Below are 24988 nucleotides of genomic sequence, written 5' to 3' on the forward strand. Positions count from 1 at the left end.
ACTAGTGTGACTGACAGCGCACATATATCTGTGCACATAATTGTTCCTAATCAGTTTATCTTCCTCTCCCATCAGTGGTTTATATAATTTCTCTGCAGGCAGTAAAATGCAGTAACCTACACAAGTTAGACCAAGAGCAGAGAAATGATTACAACATATAAAAGCTTTGGCATAGGGAATCAGTACTTGGCAGTGGAACACATTAAATGCACATTAGTAAATTTCAGTTTTAAATTGAAGCATTTTTGCAGTGCACTTGTTTTTGACAAAAATTATTTAACATCTATCAGTGCTTTAGTGAGAGCTTTTACTGTGCTTGGGTACATGCAGAGCATATATACATATGCCATGAGCTCCTGCAGAAAAACTTTGTGCCTATTCACTGAAGATGCAGTGACGTATATCATGTCAACCTGTTCCTCCATTTGCACCATAACTAACGAGCATTTAAATTTGGCCTGGAATGTCCCTTCAATATCACCTTACTAAAACCGAACCACGGAAGTAATATTTTGTTTAATGCATTGTTTACTTTACAGCATGTAAAATATGTTTTTTTAGCATTTCCTTTTTTTGAAGATATGTACCAATTTTACTCTAGTCAGCACATTTTTGCATCTATCATGTCTTAGATCAAATATAACTTTTTAAATTGTTATTATTTATTTAAACTAAAAAGACGAGATCTCAATCTTTTCGCAGAAATCTCTATTTCTTTCATGTAATTAGCAAGAGTCCATGAGCTAGTGACGTATGGGATATACATTCCTACCAGGAGGGGCAAAGTTTCCCAAACCTCAAAATGCCTATAAATACACCCCTCACCACACCCACAAATCAGTTTTACAAACTTTGCCTCCTGTGGAGGTGGTGAAGTAAGTTTGTGCTAGATTCTACGTTGATATGCGCTCCGCAGCAGGTTGGAGCCCGGTTTTCCTCTCAGCGTGCAGTGAATGTCAGAGGGATGTGAAGAGAGTATTGCCTATTTGAATTCAATGATCTCCTTCTACGGGGTCTATTTCATAGGTTCTCTGTTATCGGTCGTAGAGATTCATCTCTTACCTCCCTTTTCAGATCGACGATATACTCTTATATACCATTACCTCTACTGATTCTCGTTTCAGTACTGGTTTGGCTTTCTACCACATGTAGATGAGTGTCCTGGGGTAAGTAAGTCTTATTTTTGTGACACTCTAAGCTATGGTTGGGCACTTTTATATAAAGTTCTAAATAATTGTGTTTAAACATTTATTTGCCTTGATTCAGGATGTTCAACATTCCTTATTTCAGACAGTCAGTTTAATTATTTGGGATAATGCATTTGAATAATCAATTTTTTTTCTTACCTTAAAATTTGACTTTTTTCCCTGTGGGCTGTTAGGCTCGCGGGGGCTAAAATGCTTCATTTTATTGCGTCATTCTTGGCGCTGACTTTTTTGGCGCAAAAAATTATTTGTTATTTCCGGCGTCGTTCTTGTCACCTGAAGTTGTGTCATTTTTTGACGTTTTTGCGCCAAAAGTGTCGGCGTTACCGGATGTGGCGTCATTTTTGGCGCCAAAAGCATTTAGGCGCCAAATAATGTGGGCGTCTTTTTTTGGCGCTAAAAAATATGGGCGTCATTATTGTCTCCACATTATTTAAGTATCATTGTTTATTTGCTTCTGGTTGCTAGAAGCTTGTTCACTGGCATTTTTCCCATTCCTGAAACTGTCATTTAAGGAATTTGATCAATTTTGCTTTATATGTTGTTTTTTCTATTACATATTGCAAGATGTCTCAGATTGACCCTGAATCAGAAGATACTTCTGGAAAGTCGCTGCCTGATGTTGGATCTACCAAAGTTAAGTGTATTTGCTGTAAACTTGTGGTATCTGTTCCTCCAGCTGTTGTTTGTAATGAATATCATGACAAACTTGTTAATGCAGATAATATTTCCTTTAGTAATGTTACATTACCTGTTGCTGTTCCATCAACATCTAATACTCAGAGTGTTCCTGTTAACATAAGAGATTTTGTTTCTAAACCCATTAAGAAGGCTATGTCTGTTATTCCTCCTTCTAGCAAACGGAAAAGGTCTTTTAAAACTTCTCATTTTTCAGATTAATTTTTAAATGAACATCATCATTCTGATTCTGATAATGTTTCCTCTGGTTCAGAGGATTCAGTTTCAGAGGTTGATGCTGATAAATCTTCATATTTATTCAAAATGGAATTTATTCGTTCTTTACTTAAAGAAGTCTTAATTGCATTAGAAATAGAGGAATCTGGTCCTCTTGATACTAAATCTAAACGTTTAAATAAGGTTTTTAAATCTCCTGTAGTTATTTCAGAAGTTTTTCCTGTCCCTGATGCTATTTCTGAAGTAATTTCCAGGGAATGGAATAATTTGGGTAATTCATTCACTCCTTCTAAACGTTTTAAGCAATTATATCCTGTGCCATCTGACAGATTAGAGTTTTGGGACAATATCCCTAAGGTTGATGGGGCTATCTCTACTCTTGCTAAACGTACTACTATTCCTACGGCAGATAGTACTTCCTTTAAGGATCCTTTAGATAGGAAAATTGAATCCTTTCTAAGAAAAGCTTACTTATGTTCAGGTAATCTTCTTAGACCTGCTATATCTTTAGCGGATGTTGCTGCAGCTTCAACTTTTTGGTTAGAAGCTTTAGCGCAACAAGTATCAGATCATAATTCTCATAGCATTGTTAATCTTCTTCAACATGCTAATAATTTTATTTGTGATGCCATCTTTGATATCATCAGGGTTGATGTCAGGTATATGTCTCTAGCTATTTTAGCTAGAAGAGCTTTATGGCTTAAAACTTGGAATGCTGATATGTCTTCTAAGTCAACTTTGCTTTCCCTTTCTTTCCAGGGTAATAAATTATTTGGTTCACAGTTGGATTCTATTATTTCAACTGTTACTGGAGGGAAAGGAACTTTTTTACCACAGGATAAAAAATCTAAAGGTAAATTTAGGTCTGCTAATCGTTTTCGTTCCTTTCGTCACAATAAGGAACAAAAGCCTGATCCTTCCCCTACAGGAGCAGTATCAGTTTGGAAACCATCTCCAGTCTGGAATAAATCCAAGCCTTTTAGAAAGCCAAAGCCAGCTCCTAAGTCAACATGAAGGTGCGGCCCTCATTCCAGCTCAGCTGGTAGGGGGCAGATTACGATTTTTCAAAGAAATTTGGATCAATTCGATTCACAATCTTTGGATTCAGAACATTGTTTCACAAGGGTACAGAATAGGCTTCAAGATAAGGCCTCCTGCAAGAAGATTTTTTCTTTCCCGTGTCCCAGTAAATCCAGTGAAGGCTCAAGCATTTCTGAAATGTGTTTCAGATCTAGAGTTGGCTGGGGTAATTATGCCAGTTCCAGTTCTGGAACAGGGGCTGGGGTTTTACTCAAATCTTTTCATTGTACCAAAGAAGGAGAATTCCTTCAGACCAGTTCTGGATTTAAAAATATTGAATCATTATGTAAGGATACCAACATTCAAGATGGTAACTATAAGGACAATTCTGCCTTTTGTTCAGCAAGGGCATTATATGTCCACAATAGATTTACAGGATGCATATCTGCATATTCCGATTCATCCAGATCACTATCAGTTTCTGAGATTCTCTTTCCTAGAAAAGCATTACCAGTTTGTGGCTCTGCTGTTTGGCCTAGCAACAGCTCCGAGGATTTTTACAAAGGTTCTCGGTGCCCTTCTCTCTGTAATCAGAGAACAGGGTATTGTGGTATTTCCTTATTTGGACGATATCTTGGTACTTGCTCAGTCTTCACATTTAGCAGAATCTCATACGAATCGACTTGAATTGTTTCTTCGAGAACATGGTTAGAGGATCAATTTACCAAAAAGTTCATTGATTCCTCAGACAAAGGTAACCTTTTTAGGTTTCCAGATAGATTCAGTGTCCATGACTCTGTCTCTGACAGACAAGAGACGTCTAAAATTGGTTTCAGCTTGTCGAAACCTTCAGTCTCAATCATTCCCTTCGGTAGCCTTATGCATGGAAATTCTAGGTCTCATGACTGCTGCATCGGATGCGATTCCCTTTGCTCGTTTTCACATGCGACCTCTTCAGCTCTGTATGCTGAACCAGTGGTGCAGGGATTATACAAAGATATCTCAATTAATATCTTTAAAACCGATTGTACGACAATCTCTGACGTGGTGGACAGACCACCATCGTTTAGTTCAGGGGGCTTCTTTTGTTCTTCCGACCTGGACTGTGATTTCAACAGATGCATGTCTGACAGGTTGGGGAGCCGTTTGGGGGTCTCTGAAAATTGCACGGAGTTCCAAAATGTTGATTGGTAATCTCACCTCCTGAGATTCCCAAACCCCTTGTGCTGTCAGAGCTCTTCAGTCATGGCCTCTTCTAAAGAGAGAGTCGTTCATTTGTTTTCAGACAGACAATGTCACAACTGTGGCATACATCAATCATCAAGGAGGGACTCACAGTCCTCTGGCTATGAAAGAAGTATCTCGAATACTGGTATGGGCGGAATCCAGCTCCTGTCTAATTTCTGCGGTTCATATCCCAGGTATAGACAATTGGGAAGCGGATTATCTCAGTCGCCAAACGTTACATCCGGGCGAATGGTCTCTTCACCCAGAGGTATTTCTTCAGATTGTTCAAATATGGGGACTTCCAGAAATAGATCTGATGGCTTCTCATCTAAACAAGAAGCTTCCCAGGTATCTGTCCAGATCCAGGGATCCTCAAGCGGAGGCAGTGGATGCATTGTCACTTCCTTGGAAGTATAATCCTGCCTATATCTTTCCGCCTCTAGTTCTTCTTCCAAGAGTGATTTCCAAGATTCTAAAGGAGTGATCGTTTGTTCTGCTGGTGGCTCCAGCATGGCCTCACAGGTTTTGGTATGCGGATCTTGTCCGGATGGCCACTTGCCAACCGTGGACTCTTCCGTTAAGACCAGACCTTCTATCGCAAGGTCCTTTTTTCCATCAGGATCTCAAATCCTTAAATTTGAAGGTATGGAGATTGAACGCTTGATTCTCAGTCATAGAGGTTTCTCTGACTCTGTGATTAATACTATGTTACAGGCTCGTAAATCTGTATCTAGGAAGATATATTATCGAGTCTGGAAGATTTACATTTCTTGGTGTTTTTCTCATCATTTTTCTTGGCATTCTTTTAGAATTCCTAGAATTTTACAGTTTCTTCAGGATGGTTTGGATAAAGGTTTGTCTGCAAGTTCCTTGAAAGGACAAATCTCTGCTCTTTCTGTTCTTTTTCACAGAAAGATTGCTAGTCTTCCTGATATTCATTGTTTTGTACAAGCTTTGGTTCGTATAAAACCTGTCATTAAGTCAATCTCTCCTCCTTGGAGTTTGAATTTGGTTCTGGGGGCTCTTCAAGCTCCTCCGTTTGAACCTATGCATTCGCTGGACATTAAATTACTTTCTTGGAAAGTTTTGTTTCTTTTGGCCATCTCTTCTGCTAGAAGAGTTTCTGAATTATCTGCTCTTTCTTGTGAGTCTCCTTTTCTGATTTTTCATCAGGATAAGGCGCTGTTGCGAACTTCTTTTAAATTTTTACCTAAGGTTGTGAATTCTAACAACATTACTAGAGAAATTGTGGTTCCTTCATTGTGTCCTAATCCTAAGAATTCTAAGGAAAAGTTGTTGCATTCTTTGGATGTAGTTAGAGCTTTGAAATATTATGTTGAAGCTACTAAGGATTTCCGAAATACTTCTAGTCTATTTGTTATCTTTTCCGGTTCTAGGAAAGGTCAGAAGGCTTCTGCCATTTCTTTGGCATCTTGGTTAAAATCTTTGATTCATCATGCTTATGTCGAGTCGGGTAAAACTCCGCCTCAAAGGATTACAGCTCATCTCTACTAGGTCAGTTTCTACTTCCTGGGCGTTTAGGAATGAAGCTTCGGTTGATCAGATTTGCAAAGCAGCCACTTGGTCTTCTTTGCATACTTTTACTAAATTCTACCATTTTGATGTGTTTTCTTCTTCTGAAGCAGTTTTTGGTAGAAAAGTACTTCAGGCAGCTGTTTCAGTTTGATTCTTCTGCTTTATAATTTCATTTTTTTTCATTATAAGATTTAAACTTTGTTTTGGGTGTGGATTTTTTTCAGCGGAATTGGCTGTCTTTATTTTATCCCTCCCTCTCTAGTGACTCTTGCGTGGAAGATCCACATCTTGGGTAGTCATTATCCCATACGTAAAAAAACAGTTCCTGAAACACAAAAAAAGAAGAGGCGCTCTTCGTGTAATATATCCTAATATGTTGTCACCAGATATAGTAGGCAATGGAAATATACTCACAAGCGACCATGCACCCACAGTGCAATAACAAGCAGGCCGAAACTTCGGAGCCGTTCGGCTGACTCACTAAGGCGAAAAGATCAGAACGAGGCTCACCAGAATGACCACTTCCGTTGGCGTGTGGGACCCAGGATACCAAACTGCTGGCAAATGTGAAAGTTACCCTTGTCCAAATGTGAAAGTTACCCTTGTCCAGAGCAAGGATATAACAGTAATTTCTTTATTTAAAAACAATTAAAAATTGTTGCTAAGCAACAATTTTTAATTGTTTTTAAATAAAGAAATTACTGTTATATCCTTGCTCTGGACATTGGATTTATACTTTTCCCTTTTAACGATTGGGACCTCCGTCTGGTTGGAGCTCCCATACCAAGGGTAACTTTCACATTTGCCAGCAGTTTGGTATCTAAATAATAGAGGATCTTTATAAACTGTTATAATTATTTGCCCAGTAAGCAGTTTTGATTCCTGTTACAATAATGCTGGTACCAATATTATATAGGTGCCATTGATACTGTGAACATTAATACCAAACCCCATTACTTTAATAACTGTAACCATGACAGTCATACAATTAACTCTTACAATCTCCCTAGTGAGCATAGGCCCCATTCGCAATTCCCATTCCCTCTCCTAACAGTAAAGGGATCCCCTTTATGGTTATCCCAAATCTTTTCCCCTTGTAACTAACATGGGCCGCCCAGTGGTGGGATTCAGAAATTTTAGTAACAGGTTCTCTAAAATCTCTATAATACAAAAAGTTTGGAAATTTGTCCCGTATTGTTAGAAGCTTTACACTTTTAGCCTCACTGGTTTAACTCCTTAAAAAACAGTTGTCTATATCAAATTACAAGACTGTAACACGCCTAAATGAGCATTTTCTCATACATTGAATACTCTGCTACTGGTATGATAAGAAATTGGAAAAACATTAGGGGATATCTTCTTCTCCACTCTCCCTTTTCCTATCCAATCTCTCTCAGAACTAACAGTCTAAGCACTAATGGGGTCCCTATGGCCCTAGAGGAATATTATATCCTTGCCCTTTCATGGATATATAATATCCCTTTAGATATTTCACTTGCCAATGGCTAGTGGGCTAGTGGAAATTTTGAGCCTTATAATATATATATATATATATATATATATATATATATATATATATATATATATATATATATATATATATATATATATATATACCAAACAGTAATAAGCTGGCACTCACTGGGCTTTTATGAATTCAGTGTTTAATATTGTGGCATTTCAGGGAAAATCTCCCCTTCCACAGACTTGTCTGACAAATTCATAAAAGATTTTGAAGTGAGAGTGCGCTTCACTACTGATTGATATATACTGTAGAAAATATAGAAATGTACGGCACTCTTGAAAGGGAATGAATACACATGCCATGACCCTGCAAAATACACAGCCCTGGGTGATCACCAGACAGTAAAGTCAAAAATTAACTTTCATGATTCAGATAGAGCATACAATTTTAAACAACTTTCCAATGTACTTTTATCATCAATTTTGACCTGTTCTCTTGGTATTCTTTGTTGAAGGCTAAACCTAGGTAGGTATTGCAATACACTTCCTACAAAACCACAATGGAAAAACTCAAAGCTTTAAATGTTGGGGCTTTGAGTCTATTAAACCAGGGATTAGAGGTGGTGAAACTGAACAGGCATTATTAAAGAAGGAAGCTAGGTGGATATTCAGATTAAATTCTGTTATGCCATTTGGCATGTATGAGTATAATTATTTTTGTGTATATCTTTAAAGTTGCTGAATATCGGGATTATGCTATGCTTATAGTGTGGTTTAGTAGATTAGGGGACTTTGGTTCAAATAATGGATTTGATTCCCCTGGTCTTAAAAACAACTAATATGGAATACAAGGTATCCACTCACTATAATAAGGGCAGGCTATAAGTGACTTATGGTTAATACCCCCCGGATATTCTAGAAATAGCAATTCATTTTACCACATCTAAGATATGCACCCAGAATATGGTGATCTTACAATATATTCCTACTAGGGTTCTAGAATCAACAGGATCCGATCCTTAGTATCTGGCAATTGGAAATGATGTATGACCCCCTTATATGTATGGTTTTTATAACTAATATGATTTCACAAATACTCGGGTAATCCATGTAAATGGAATCAGTATGATCATGTGAATATTTAATACATATAAGTTTCATTCTGTGTGTGCATGTCTTATAAAGAATTATATGAAGTACTCTCCTTCTTCTTTTTCCTTTTAAATTGTAGCCTTCTTTACCTTTAAATTGCAGCCTCCTTCACTTATCATATCTGAATGCAGCGCGATATGCAAGTAACCTCCTGTCTGTAACCCGGTGTTATATAATACAGAGATAAAGGGTTAAATTTGCGGTAACAGCGTCTGGACTTTTTCCAGATAGACTTATACATGCAACAATGTGTTAGTGTATGGGAACATACGGTAATGACAGTCCCTGTGAATCGGAACATTTGGAGTGATAACAGATATTTGGTAAATGTATCGTAGCTGTTTTGATCAGACTTCAGTGAGGGGGCGTGTTCAGTAAGATGTGTCACAACAAGTCTCTGTACAATAACCAATCCGGGCTCCCATCACATCGTCATCGAGTGTGCATTACAACAACCACATGCCATAGGCTACAAAGGGGGTGTGTTGAATCACACGCTTGTGATTGGTAGTTGCTTTTAAGAACAAGGTTTAAAAACAGGCTACCGCAGACTCTCGGCTTGTCATTTTTAATCAGATTCACATTGAGAAAGGCCTATATTACTGCCGAAACGCGTTTGTGCATGATTTAAACAACCATTTTTTTTTCACCTTATAGACTGCGTACACAATAGCAACCGGTGTTACCCCTGTCACCTGAAGCCGAAGTATCCTGTTATCGGCCAGGAATACAGGGGGGTGCCACTCGGTGTATTTGTGCAGTTCCTTTGGTGTTGTGTGATTGTTTTTAGTAATTTTTGATAAAGTGGTGTGTGAGCTAGTGATGGTTATCACTATTATTTAACCCTAATTATTTTAATAGAAGTAATAAAGCTTATAAATTTTAAATACCTATATTATTACCCATTGATAGCTGTTTGGATACAGCATTTCACAGTTATAGGAGTTAGAGTGCTAGTATTCACCTCTCAGTCCTTTCTCTTTCCCAATCCTGTTTTGTAATAAACCTAGGTAGGCTCATAGGCTGATTTCTAAGCCCTCGAAGGCCACCTCTTATCTAAGTGCATTTTATTAGCTTTTCATAGCTAGACAGTTCTAGTTCATGTGTGTCATATATATAACATTGTGCTTGGAGTTATTTATTTTATATATATATATATATATATATATATATATATATATATATATATATATATATATATATACATATACAATTTTAGTGATGTATATGTATTTATCTCAATATTAAAGCCCTTTGTCTGCCTTTTTTTTCACTAACACCAGAGATCTCATATCTTTGAGCCTTTGTAAACTTTGTGTGCAATATTTTATTTGAAACATTTTTATTAGATGGTGTTATTATGATTGTAACTGTACTTTGTAATGTATTTCTTATGTGTTTTGTGACACTTTTATGTTTCACAAAAAAACACTTCTGTTTCAAGTTTATTATCTCTCATCAGCAGACGATAAGTTTAATTTGCTGTTTTATGAAGCTTGTTTCCAGAAAAAAGGAATACTCATTTGAGTTATGGTGAAGATAAAAGCATGATATTAAAATTCTCCATTTCATAAAAGTAAGAGCCATAGACAGACTACTTGTATCTATAATCGGCAAATCTAGGCAAGTATCCCGGATTGCTTACCCCCGGAAGTATTCTATATACACTGTTACTATTGAACCAGGTATTTTTGGGTAATATATGTAAATTAGATATACAATATTTTACTGCAAACTGTATCCCCAACATCCAGTGGACATCCCAACATGCCTTCCCACCCAAATACCCACCCAAGGACCAAGGGACTCCATATAAGACAATATTACAGTAACCCCTTAACACCCAAAAACCTCATACATAACACCTAAAGACCACCTACAAATGGTAAAATCACAAAAGCTTTAAATAAAAAATTGCTACCATGTTCCTGCTTTGTCTCTCTTTATCCCCTTTTGTCTAGGAGTTTCATTGTCCCTTGGGCCCTCCAGCATGGAGGAAAATCATCATTTTTTTTATACTGAGCATTATATTGTAAAGTAAGTGTCTTTCCTTCACATAAAGAAAGCCAGTGAACTCCCATTAGTGAGATATACAGTTCCCAAGGTAAAAAATGCTTTTAAATCAATCCCTGAGGGGGCTTGCAATGCTGACAATGCATCTTATAGAATTTTTCCAGACCAGAGAGCTTAGAGGATTGGGTCCATAGTAGGAAGATGGGTAGATCATCAGGAGGCTCAAAGATGCCAGGCCCACAAAGACCAGAGATAGAGAAAGTGTCTGGCTAGTGGAAAAAGGATGGATGTCAAGGGTTAAAAGAACATTGTATTGTAAATGTTCTCTGGTTAAATGTGCTCCCGATTATGGACTAAATTACCAGTGGAACGGTAATTTGCCTCTCTTTATGGATCTACAAATATTCTCCTATTCCTTAACCTCTGCTGATATGTTTAAGAACTGGTTTGGTTGTCAGCTGCTTATTTGCTGGTGGATGAGTGTCTATTAGTAACTATCATTTATTAAACATTTTAGACACTCTATAGCTATGTTATGGGCACCTTTTTAGTCTGTATATATATATTTGCTAATATATATGGCCCGGAGATTTCTTTACACTATTCCCTTGCTGTTTTGCGCACATCATTTTTTTTTTTTGGTGCTCTTAGTTTGAGTTTTGCACGTCGGTCTATAAGTTTACACGGGTCGAGGTTGCTCAAGTCAGGATAACACTTGTTAGGTTAGCGCACATCCCTTTTACTCTTTCTATAGTCCTTTCGTGCATCGGCCAGTTTATGCAAGTCGGGTTAGCGCATGTTCATCCTCGGCTATGCGCACGTTGGGTTTTTGGCATGCTAAATTCCTTATAGCTGTTAGGTTTTTTTGCACGTTAATTCTTTCTGATGAGCGTTATATGCCCTTTGGATGTCATGTTAATGTATCCTGTTTTGTTTTGCAGTTCAGCTTAGCGCGCGTTGTACCTGTGAGTTTATTTTAAAGCGTCTTAGGAGGCTTTAAGTGATTTCCATTCCTCAAAAGCTTTTTAAGGGGGTTATACTGTTTATGCATAGGTTTGCCATATGCCATAATGTAGCAGTCTAACTTTGTCCGTAAGTCCCCTGATCACCTTTCTACCATTATTAGGTGTTCTTATTGTAAATAAGCTGAGGTGCCTTTCTTCAGCTCATTTATGTGACTCATGTTTAGAACTATTAATGCAATCAGACCAACCTAATGCTGTTTCTTTGGGTATTAATGCACCTTCTGTTTGTTCATTACAGGAGAATACTGATTTTGTTTCACCTACTGTGAACATTTTTATCAAGGCTGCAGTTTCTGAGGTGCTGGCTTCCCTCCCACCTTCAAACAAACATAAAAAAAAGTCAGTTCAGATTTTACCTTCTACAAGTTCTATGTGTGAATCCAGGGATAGTGTTATTTCTTTCATGTAATTAGCAAGAGTCCATGAGCTAGTGACGTATGGGATATACATTCCTACCAGGAGGGGCAAAGTTTCCCAAACCTCAAAATGCCTATAAATACACCCCTCACCACACCCACAAATCAGTTTTACAAACTTTGCCTCCCGTGGAGGTGGTGAAGTAAGTTTGTGCTAGATTCTACGTTGATATGCGCTTCGCAGCAGGCTGGAGCCCAGTTTTCCTCTCAGTGTGCAGTGAATGTCAGAGGGATGTGAAGAGAGTATTGCCTATTTGAATTCAATGGTCCCTTCTACGGGATCTATTTCATAGGTTCTCTGTTATCGGTCGTAGAGATTCATCTCTTACCTCCCTTTTCAGATCGACGATATACTCTTATGTACCATTACCTCTACTGATTCTCGTTTCAGTACTGGTTTGGCTTTCTACTACATGTAGATGAGTGTCCTGGGGTAAGTAAGCCTTATTTTTTGTGACACTCTAAGCTATGGTTGGGCACTTTTATATAAAGTTCTAAATATATGTGTTTAAACATTTATTTGCCTTGATTCAGGATGTTCAATATTCCTTTTTTCAGACAGTCAGTTTCATTATTGGGATAATGCATATGAATTAAAACATTTTTTCTTACCTTAAAAATTGACTTTTTTTTCCCTGTGGGCTGTTAGGATCGCGGGGGCTGAAAATGCAACATTTTATTGCGTCATTCTTGGCGCAGACTTTTTTGGCGCAAAAATGTTCTTTGTCATTTCCGGCGTCATACTTGTCGCCGGAAGTTGCGTCATGTTTTTGAAATTTTTTCGCGCCAAAAATGTCGGCGTCACCGGATGTGGCGTCATTTTTGGCGCCAAAGCATTTAGGCGCCAAATAATGTGGGCGTCTTTTTTGGCGCTAAAAAATATGGGCGTCATTATTGTCTCCACATTATTTAAGTCTAGTTGTTTATTTGCTTCTGGTTGCTAGAAGTTTGTTCATTGGCATTTTTTCCCATTCCTGAAACTGTCATTTAAGGAATTTGATAAATTTTGCTTTATATGTTGTTTTTTCTATTACATATTGCAAGATGTCTCAGATTGACCCTGAATCAGAAGCTACTTCTGGAAAATCGCTGCCTGATGCTGGATCTACCAAAGTTAAGTGTATTTGCTGTAAACTTGTGGTAACTGTCCCTCCGGCTGTTCTTTGTGATGAATGTCATGATAAACTTGCTAATGCAGATAATATTTCCTTTAGTAATGTTCCATTACCTGTTGCTGTTCAGTCAACATCTAATACTCAGGGTGTTCCTGTTAATATAAGAGATTTTGTTTCTAAATCTATTAGGAAGGCTATGTCTGTTATTCCTCCTTTCCAGATGAATTTTTAAATGAACAACATCTTTCTGATTCTGTTTCTGATGATGATTTGTCTGGTTCAGAGGATTCTGTTTCAGAGATTGACACCGATAAATCTTCATTTCTTTCATGTAATTAACAAGAGTCCATGAGCTAGTGACGTATGGGATATACATTCCTACCAGGAGGGGCAAAGTTTCCCAAACCTTAAAATGCCTATAAATACACCCCTCACCACACCCACAAATCAGTTTTACAAACTTTGCCTCCAAGGGAGGTGGTGAAGTAAGTTTGTGCTAGATTCTACGTTGATATGCGCTCCGCAGCAAGTTGGAGCCCGGTTTTCCTCTCAGCGTGCAGTGAATGTCAGAGGGATGTGAGGAGAGTATTGCCTATTGAATGCAGTGATCTCCTTCTACGGGGTCTATTTCATAAGGTTCTCTGTTATCGGTCGTAGAGATTCATCTCTTACCTCCCTTTTCAGATCGACGATATACTCTTATATTTACCATTTCCTCTACTGATTCTCGTTTCAGTACTGGTTTGGCTTTCTACAAACATGTAGATGAGTGTCCTGGGGTAAGTAAGTCTTATTTTCTGTGACACTCTAAGCTATGGTTGGGCACTTTATTTATAAAGTTCTAAATATATGTATTCAAACATTTATTTGCCTTGACTCAGAATGTTCAACTTTCCTTATTTCCAGACAGTCAGTTTCATATTTGGGATTATGCTTTAATTATCTTATTTTTCTTACCTCAAAAATTTGACTTTTTTCCCTGTGGGCTGTTAGGCTCGCGGGGGCTGAAAATGCTTCATTTTATTGCGTCATTCTTGGCGCGGACTTTTTTGGCGCAAAAATTCATTTCCGTTTCCGGCGTCATACGTGTCGCCGGAAGTTGCGTCATTTTTTTGACGTTATTTTGCGCCAAAGATGTCGGCGTTCCGGATGTGGCGTCATTTTTGGCGCCAAAAGCATTTAGGCGCCAAATAATGTGGGCGTCTTATTTGGCGCCAAAAAATATGGGCGTCGCTTTTGTCTCCACATTATTTCAGTCTCATTTTTCATTTGCTTCTGGTTGCTAGAAGCTTGATGTTTGGCATTTTTTTCCCATTCCTGAAACTGTCTTATAAGGAATTTGATCTATTTTGCTTTATATGTTGTTTTTTCTCTTACATATTGCAAGATGTCTCACGTTGCATCTGAGCCAGAAGATACTACAGGAAAACCTCTGCCTGCTGGATCTACCAAAGCTAAGTGTATCTGCTGTAAACTTTTGGTAGCTATTCCTCCAGCTGTTGTTTGTATTAAATGTCATGACAAACTTGTTAATGCAGATAATATTTCCTTTAGTGATGTACCATTGCCTGTTGCAGTTCCCTCAACATCTAAGGTGCAGAATGTTCCTGATAACATAAGAGATTTTGTTTCTGAATCCATAAAGAAGGCTTTGTCTGTTATTTCTCCTTCTAGTAAACGTAAAAAGTCTTTTAAATCTTCTCTCTCTACAGATGAATTTTTAAATGAACACCATCATTCTGATTCTTTGGACTCTTCTGGTTCAGAGGATTCTGTCTCAGAGATTGATGCTGATAAATCTTCATATTTATTTAAGATGGAATTTATTCGCTCTTTACTTAAAGAAGTACTAATTGCTTTAGAAATAGAGGATTCTAGTCCTCTTGATACTAATTCTATACGTTTGGATAAGGTTTTTAAAGCTCCTGCGGTTATTCCAGAAGTCTTTCCTGTTCCTAATGCTATTTCTGCAGTAATTGCTAAGGAATGGGATAGATTGGGTAATTCATTTACTCCTTCTAAACGTTTTAAGCAATTATATCCTGTTCCGCCTGACAGATTAGAATTTTGGGACAAAATCCCTAAAGTTGATGGGGCTATTTCTACCCTTGCTAAACGTACTACCATTCCTACATCAGATGGTACCTCGTTTAAGGATCCTTTAGATAGAAAAATTGAATCTTTTCTAAGAAAAGCTTATCTATGTTCAGGTAATCTTCTTAGACCTGCTATATCATTGGCTGATGTTGCTGCAGCTTCAACTTTTTGGTTGGAAACTCTAGCGCAACAAGTAACAAATCGTGATTCTCATGATATTATTATTCTTCTTCAGCATGCTAATAATTTCATCTGTGATGCCATTTTTGATATTATTAGAGTTGATGTTAGATTTATGTCTCTGGCTATCTTAGCCAGAAGAGCTTTATGGCTTAAGACTTGGAATGCTGATATGGCTTCTAAATCAACTCTACTTTCCATTTCTTTCCAGGGAAACAAATTATTTGGTTCTCAGTTGGATTCTATTATTTCAACTGTTACTGGTGGGAAAGGAACTTTTTTACCACAGGATAAAAAGTCTAAAGGTAAAAACAGGGCTAACAATCGTTTTCGTTCCTTTCGTTTCAACAAAGAACAAAAGCCTGATCCTTCGTCCTCAGGAGCAGTTTCAGTTTGGAAACCATCTCCAGTCTGGAATAAATCCAAGCCTGCTAGAAAGGCAAAGCCTGCTTCTAAGTTCACATGAAGGTACGGCCCTCATTCCAGTTCAGCTGGTAGGGGGCAGGTTACGTTTTTTCAAAGAAATTTGGATCAGTTCTGTTCACAATCTTTGGATTCAGAACATTGTTTCAGAAGGGTACAGAATTGGTTTCAAGATGAGACCTCCTGCAAAGAGATTTTTTCTTTCCCATGTCCCAGTAAATCCAGTGAAAGCTCAAGCATTTCTGAATTGTGTTTCAGATCTAGAGTTGGCTGGAGTAATTATGCCAGTTCCAGTTCCGGAACAGGGGATGGGGTTTTATTCAAATCTCTTCATTGTACCAAAGAAGGAGAATTCCTTCAGACCAGTTCTGGATCTAAAATTATTGAATCGTTATGTAAGGATACCAACGTTCAAGATGGTAACTGTAAGGACTATATTGCCTTTTGTTCAGCAAGGGAATTATATGTCCACAATAGATTTACAGGATGCATATCTGCATATTCCGATTCATCCAGATCATTATCAGTTCCTGAGATTCTCTTTTCTAGACAAGCATTACCAATTTGTGGCTCTACCGTTTGGCCTTGCTACAGCTCCAAGAATTTTCACAAAGATTCTCGGTGCCCTTCTGTCTGTAATCAGAGAACAGGGTATTGTGGTATTTCCTTATTTGGACGATATCTTGGTACTTGCTCCGTCTTTACATTTAGCAGAGTCTCATACGAATCGACTTGTGTTGTTTCTTCAAGATCATGGTTGGAGGATCAATTTACCAAAAAGTTCTTTGATTCCTCAAACAAGGGTAACCTTTCTGGGTTTCCAGATAGATTCAGTGTCCATGACTTTGTCTTTAACAGACAAGAGACGTCTAAAATTGATTACAGCCTGTCGAAACCTTCAGTCTCAATCATTCCCTTCGGTAGCCTTATGCATGGAAATTCTAGGTCTTATGACTGCTGCATCGGACGCGATCCCCTTTGCTCGTTTTCACATGCGACCTCTTCAGCTCTGTATGCTGAACCAATGGTGCAGGGATTACACGAAGATATATCAATTAATATCTTTAAAACCGATTGTTCGGCACTCTCTAACGTGGTGGACAGATCACCATCGTTTAATTCAGGGGGCTTCTTTTGTTCTTCCGACCTGGACTGTAATTTCAACAGATGCAAGTCTCACAGGTTGGGGAGCTGTGTGGGGATCTCTGACGGCACAAGGAGTTTGGGAATCTCAGGAGGTGAGATTACCGATCAATATCTTGGAACTCCGTGCAGTTTTCAGAGCTCTTCAGTTTTGGCCTCTTCTGAAGAGAGAATCGTTCATTTGTTTTCAGACAGACAATGTCACAACTGTGGCATACATCAATCATCAAGGAGGGACTCACAGTCCTCTGGCTATGAAAGAAGTATCTCGAATTTTGGTTTGGGCGGAATCCAGCTCCTGTCTAATCTCTGCGGTTCATATCCCAGGTGTAGACAATTGGGAAGCGGATTATCTCAGTCGCCAAACGTTGCATCCGGGCGAATGGTCTCTTCACCCAGAGGTATTTCTTCAGATTGTTCAAATGTGGGGGCCCACAGAGATAGATCTGATGGCCTCTCATCTAAACAAGAAACTTCCCAGGTATCTGTCCAGATCCCGGGATCCTCAGGCGGAGGCAGTGGATGCATTATCACTTCCTTGGAAGTATCATCCTGCCTATATCTTTCCGCCTCTAGTTCTTCTTCCAAGAGTAATCTCCAAGATTCTGAGGGAATGCTCGTTTGTTCTGCTAATAGCTCCGGCATGGCCTCACAGGTTTTGGTATGCGGATCTTGTCCGGATGGCATCTTGCCAACCATGGACTCTTCCGTTAAGACCAGACCTTCTGTCTCAAGGTCCTTTTTTCCATCCGGATCTGAAATCCTTAAATTTAAGGTATGGAGATTGAACGCTTGATTCTTGGTCATAGAGGTTTCTCTGACTCCGTGATTAATACTATGTTACAGGCTCGTAAATCTGTATCTCGAGAGATATATTATAGAGTCTGGAAGACTTATATTTCTTGGTGTCTTTCTCATCATTTTTCTTGGCATTCTTTTAGAATACCGAGAATTTTACAGTTTCTTCAGGATGGTTTAGATAAGGGTTTGTCCGCGAGTTCTTTGAAAGGACAAATCTCCGCTCTTTCTGTTCTTTTTCACAGAAAGATTGCTATTCTTCCTGATATTCATTGTTTTGTACAAGCTTTGGTTCGTATAAAACCTGTCATTAAGTCAATTTCTCCTCCATGGAGTTTGAATTTGGTTTTGGGAGCTCTTCAAGCTCCTCCGTTTGAACCTATGCATTCATTGGACATTAAATTACTTTCTTGGAAAGTTTTGTTCCTTTTGGCCATCTCTTCTGCTAGAAGAGTTTCTGAATTATCTGCTCTTTCGTGTGAGTCTCCTTTTCTAATTTTTCATCAGGATAAGGCGGTGTTGCGAACTTCTTTTGAATTTTTACCTAAAGTTGTGAATTCCAACAACATTAGTAGAGAAATTGTGGTTCCTTCATTATGTCCTAATCCTAAGAATTCTAAGGAGAAATCATTGCATTCTTTGGATGTTGTTAGAGCTTTGAAATATTATGTTGAAGCTACGAAATCTTTCCGTAAGACTTCTAGTCTATTTGTTATCTTTTCCGGTTCTAGGAAAGGCCAGAAAGCTTCTGCCATTTCTTTGGCATCTTGGTTGAAATCTTTAATTCATCTTGCCTATGTTGAGTCGGGTAAAATTCCGCCTCAAAGAATTACAGCTCATTCTACTAGGTCAGTTTCTACTTCCTGGGCGTTTAGGAATGAAGCTTCGGTTGACCAGATCTGCAAAGCAGCAACTTGGTCCTCTTTGCATACTTTTACTAAATTCTACCATTTTGATGTATTTTCTTCTTCTGAAGCAGTTTTTGGTAGAAAAGTTCTTCAGGCAGCGGTTTCAGTTTGAATCTTCTGCTTATGTTTTTTGTTAAACTTTATTTTGGGTGTGGATTATTTTCAGCAGGAATTGGCTGTCTTTATTTTATCCCTCCCTCTCTAGTGACTCTTGTGTGGAAAGATCCACATCTTGGGTAGTCATTATCCCATACGTCACTAGCTCATGGACTCTTGTTAATTACATGAAAGAAAACATAATTTATGTAAGAACTTACCTGATAAATTCATTTCTTTCATATTAACAAGAGTCCATGAGGCCCACCCTTTTTTGTGGTGGTTATGATTTTTTTGTATAAAGCACAATTATTCCAATTCCTTATTTTATATGCTTCGCACTTTTTTTCTTATCACCCCACTTCTTGGCTATTCGTTAAACTGATTTGTGGGTGTGGTGAGGGGTGTATTTATAGGCATTTTAAGGTTTGGGAAACTTTGCCCCTCCTGGTAGGAATGTATATCCCATACGTCACTAGCTCATGGACTCTTGTTAATATGAAAGAAATGAATTTATCAGGTAAGTTCTTACATAAATTATGTTATTTATTTAAAATGGAATTTATTCGTTCTTTACTTAAAGAAGTCTTAATTGCATTAGAAATAGAGGATTCTGGTCCTCTTGATACTAAATCTAAACGTTTAAATACGGTTTTTAAACCTCCTGTAGTTATTCCGGAGGTTTCTCCTGTCCCTGATGCTATTTCTGAAGTAATTTCCAGGGAATAGAATAATCTGGGTAATTCATTTACTCCTTCTAAAAGGTTTAAGAAATTATATCCTGTGCCATCTGACAGATTAGAGTTTTGGGACAAAATCCCTAAGGTTGATGGGGCTATCTCTACTCTTGCTAAACGTACTACTATTCCTACGGCAGATAGTACTTCCTTTAAGGATCCTTTAGATAGGAAAATTGAATCCTTTCTAAGAAAAGCTTATTTATGTTCAGGTAATCTTCTTAGGCCTGCTATATCTTTGGCGGATGTTGCTGCAGCTTCAACTTTCTGGTTGGAGGCTTTAGCACAACAAGTAACAGATCATAATACTCATAGCATTGTTAATCTTCTTCAACATGCTAATAACTTTATTTGTGATGCCATCTTTGACATCATTATGGTTGATGTCAGGTATATGTCTTTAGCTATTTTAGCTAGAAGAGCTTTATGGCTTAAAACTTGGAATGCTGATATGTCTTCTAAGTCAACTTTGCTTTCCCTTTCTTTCCAAGGTAATACATTGTTTGGTTCACAGTTGGATTCTATTATTTCAACTGTTACTGTGGGGAAAGGAACTTTTTTACCACAGGATCAAAAATCCAAAGGTCACAATAAGGAACAAAAGCCTGATCCTTCCCCAACAGGAACGGTATTAGTTTGGAAACCATCTCCAGTCTGGAATAAATCCAAGCCTTTTAGAAAGCCAAAGTCAGCTCCCAAGTCCACATGAAGGTGCGGCCCTCATTCCAGCGCAGCTGGTAGGGGGCAGATTACGATTTTTCAAAGAAATTTGGATCAATTCGATTCACAGTCTTTGGATTCAGAACATTGTTTCTCAAGGGTACAGAATAGGTTTCAAGATAAGGCCTCCTGCAAGAAGATTTTTTCTTTCTTGCGGTCCAATAAATCCAGTGAAGGCTCAAGCGTTTCTGAAATGTGTTTCAGATCTAGAGTTGGCTGGAGTAATTGTTCCTGTTCCAATTCTGGAACAAGGTCTGGGGTTCTACTCAAATCTATTCATTGTACCAAAGAAGGAGAATTCCTTCAGACCAGTACTGGATTTAAAGATATTGAATCGTTATGTAAGAATACCAACATTCAAAATGGTAACTATAAGGACTATTCTGCCTTTTGTTCAGCAAGGGCATTATATGTCCACAATAAATTTACAGGATGCATATCTGCATATTCCGATTCATCCAGATCACTTTCAGTTTCTGAGATTCTCTTTTCTAGACAAGCATTACCAGTTTGTGGCTCTGCCGTTTGGCCTAGCAACAGCTCCAAGGATTTTTTCAAAGGTTCTCGGTGCCCTACTATCTGTAATCAGAGAACAGAGTATTGTGGTATTTCCTTATTTGGACGATATCTTGGTACTTGCTCAGTCTTCACATTTAGCAGAATCTCATACGAATCGACTTGTATCGTTTCTTCAAGAACATGGTTGGAGGATCAATTTACCAAAGAGTTTGTTGATTCCTCAGACAAGGGTAACCTTTTTAGGTTTCCAGATAGATTCAGTGTCCATGACTCTGTCGTTAACGGACAAGAGACGTCTGAAATTGGTTTCAGCTTGTCGAAACCTTCAGTCTCAATCATTCCCTTCGGTAGCCTTATGCATGGAAATTCTAGGTCTTATGACTGCTGCATCGGACGCGATCCCCTTTGCTCGTTTTCACATGCAACCTCTTCAGCTCTGTATGCTGAACCAGTGGTGCAGGGATTATACAAAGATATCACAATTAATATCTTTAAAACCGAATGTACGACACTCTCTGACGTGGTGGACAGACCACCATCGTTTAGTTCAGGGGGCTTCTTTTTTTCCTCCAACCTGGACTGTGATCTCAACAGATGCAAGTCTGACAGGTTGGGGAGCTGTATGGGGGTCTCTGACAGCACAGGGGGTTTGGGAATCTAAGGAGGCGAGATTACCAATCAACATTTTGGAACTCCGTGCGATTTTCAGAGCTCTTCAGTCGTGGCCTCTTCTAAAGAGAGAGTCGTTCATTTGTTTTCAGACGGACAATGTCACAACCGTGGCATATGTAAATCATCAAGGAGGGACTCACAGTCCTCTGGCTATGAAAGAGGTATCTCCAATACTTGTATGGGCGGAATCCAGCTCCTGTCTAATTTCTGCGGTTCACATCCCAGGTATAGACAATTGGGAAGCGGATTATCTCAGTCGCCAAACATTACATCCGGGCGAATGGTCTCTTCACCCAGAAGTATTTCTTCAGATTGTTCAATTCTGGGGACTTCCAGAAATAGATCTGATGGCTTCTCATCTAAACAAGAAGCTTCCCAGGTATCTGTCCAGATCCAGGGATCCTCAGGCGGAAGCAGTGGATGCATTGTCTCTTCCTTGGAAGTATCATCCTGCCTATATCTTTCCGCCTCTAGTTCTTCTTCCAAGAGTGATTTCCAAGATTCTAAAGGAGCGTTCGTTTGTTCTGCTGGTGGCTCCAGCATGGCCTCACAGGTTTTGGTATGCGGATCTTGTTCAGATGGCTACTTGTCAACCATGGACTCTTCCGTTAAGACCAGACCTTCTATCGCAAGGTCCTTTTTTCCATCAATTCTTAAATTTGAAGGTATGGAGATTGAACGCTTGATTCTCAGTCATAGAGGTTTCTCTGACTCCGTAATTAATACTATGTTACAGGCTCGTAAAACTGTATCTAGGAAGATATATTATCGAGTCTGGAAGACTTTAATCTCTTGGTGCTCTTCTCATCATTTTTCCTGGCATTCTTTTAGAATTCCTAGAATTTTACAATTTCTTCAGGATGGTCTGGATAAAGGTTTGTCTGCAAGTTCTTTGAAAGGACAAATTTCTGCTCTTTCTGTGTTATTTCACAGAAAGATTGCTAATCTTCCTGATATTCATTGTTTTGTTCAGGCTTTGGTTCGTATCAAACCTGTCATTAAGTCAATCTCTCCTCCTTGGAGTTTGAATTTGGTTCTGGGGGTTTTACAAGCTCCTCCGTTTGAACCTATGCATTCTCTGGACATTAAATTACTTTCTTGGAAAGTCCTGTTCCTTTTGGCAATCTCTTCTGCTAGAAGAGTTTCAGAGTTATCTGCTCTTTCTTGTGAATCTCCTTTTCTGATTTTTCATCAGGATAAGACGGTGTTGCGAACTTCATTTAATTTTTTTACCTAAGGTTGTGAACTCTAACAACATTAGTAGAGAAATTGTGGTTCCTTCATTATGTCCTAATCCTAACAATTCTAAGGAAAGATCGTTGCATTCTTTGGATTTAGTTAGAGCTTTGAAATATTATGTTGAAGCTACTAAAGGTTTCCGAAAGACTTCTAGTCTATTTGTTATCTTTTCCGGTTCCAGGAAAGGTCAGAAGGCCTCTGCCATTTCTTTGGCATCTTGGTTAAAATCTTTGATTCATCATGCTTATGTCGAGTCGGGTAAAACTCCGCCTCAAAGGATTACAGCTCATTCTACTAGGTCAGTTTCTACTTCCTGGGCGTTTAGGAATGAAGCTTCGGTTGATCAGATTTGCAAAGCAGCCACTTGGTCTTCTTTGCATACTTTTACTAAATTCTACCATTTTGATGTGTTTTCTTCTTCTGAAGCAGTTTTTGGTAGAAAAGTACTTCAGGCAGCGGTTTCAGTTTGATTCTTCTGCGTATAATTTCAGTTTTTTTCATTATAAGATTAAAACTTTATTTTGGGTTGTGGATTATTTTTTCAGCGGAATTGGCTGTCTTTATTTTATCCCTCCCTCTCTAGTGACTCTTGCGTGGAAGTTCCACATCTTGGGTATTTATTATCACATACGTCACTAGCTCATGGACTCTTGCTAATTACATGAAATAAAACATAATTTATGTAAGAACTTACCTGATAAATTAATTTCTTTCATATTAGCAAGAGTCCATGAGGCCCACCCTTTTTTTGTGGTGGTTATGATTTTTTTGTATAAAGCACAATTATTCCAATTCCTTATTTTTTATGCTTTCGCACTTTTTTCTTATCACCCCACTTCTTGGCTATTCGTTAAACTGATTTGTGGGTGTGGTGAGGGGTGTATTTATAGGCATTTTGAGGTTTGGGAAACTTTGCCCCTCCTGGTAGGAATGTATATCCCATACGTCACTAGCTCATGGACTCTTGCTAATATGAAAGAAATGAATTTATCAGGTAAGTTCTTACATAAATTATGTTGTCTTCAGATGGTGAAGTTTCCTCTGGTGATGAGGAATGTTTAAATGATGTTGAACCTGATATATTATTTTTTGTTTAAATTTGAACATATTCATTCTCTTTTAAAAGAGGTCTTAAATGGACAGTTTAGTCAAAATTAAACTTTTATGATTCAGATAGGAGGTACAATTTTAACCAACTTTCCAATTTACTTTTATCATCAATTTTTTTGTTCTCTTGGTATTCTTTGTTGAAAGCTAAACCTAGGTATATGCTAATTTCTAAGCCCTTGAAGGCTACCTCTTATCTCATTGTGATTTTGACAGTTTTTCACAGTTTGAGGGAGTTAGTTCATGTGTGCCATATAGATAACATTGCGCTCACGCACGTCAGCACTAATTGACTACAATGCATGTCTGTCAAAAGAACTAAAATAAGGGGGCAGTCTGCAGAAGCTTAAATACAAGGTAATCACAGAGGTAAAACGTGTATTAATATTTCTGTGTTGGTTATGCAAAATTAGAGATGTGTAATAAAGTGCTTATCTATCTTTTTAAACAATAAAAATTCTGGAGTAGACTGTCCCTTTAATTACTTTAGGCGTTAAAGATCCTAAAGTTTTGGATGATAAGCCTTGTAATTACTTAAATTCAGGTTTTAAGACTGTTAATCTCCCTGAGGTTTTTGGTATTCCTGATGCTGTCTCTGACATGATTTCTAGGCAATGGCATAAGCCAGGTAATTATTTTAATCCTCCTGCAAGGTTTAAAAAAGTTACAATCTTTACCTGCTGCTAATATTGATTTGTGGTTAACAATTCCCAAGGTTGATAGGGCCATTTCCACTCTGGCTAAATGTACTACTATTCCTTTAGAATACAGTACTTATTTTAAAGACCCTTTAGAAGGGTTTTTTTTACAAATAGGGTATTTGCTTAGGTTAGCTATTTCTATTGCTGATGTGGCTGCTGCTTCTACATACTGGTTGTTTAGTCTTTCAGAACAGTATTCTGATGACTCTGCTAGTGCACATTTTTTGGTTTACTTAAGAGTGCCAATTCTTTTATTTGTTATGCTGTTGTCAGGATAGGTAAAGTCCAGAGTTAGACCCAAATGCTAGAATGGGGTAATAACACCCTAGCACAGTGAGTATATACCCGGACATGACCCTGCGACAGCTACAGTATGAAATACTCACAGAGATAGGCTGGAAGATGGCACAGCAGGGTCAGGAGAAGAAACTCCATGTAGATAGGGTTAATCAAGAGAGTTGTCAAGTAAGCAATGTCCAGCACTGTGTAATCAGGCAGGTAGGGGTTAACCAATAGAGTAATCAAGCAAGCAATGTCCAGCAATGTGTAATCAGGCAGGT

Source organism: Bombina bombina, chromosome 1 (assembly GCF_027579735.1).
Source record: "Bombina bombina isolate aBomBom1 chromosome 1, aBomBom1.pri, whole genome shotgun sequence".
In the NCBI taxonomy this organism is placed as follows: Eukaryota; Metazoa; Chordata; class Amphibia; order Anura; family Bombinatoridae; genus Bombina; species Bombina bombina.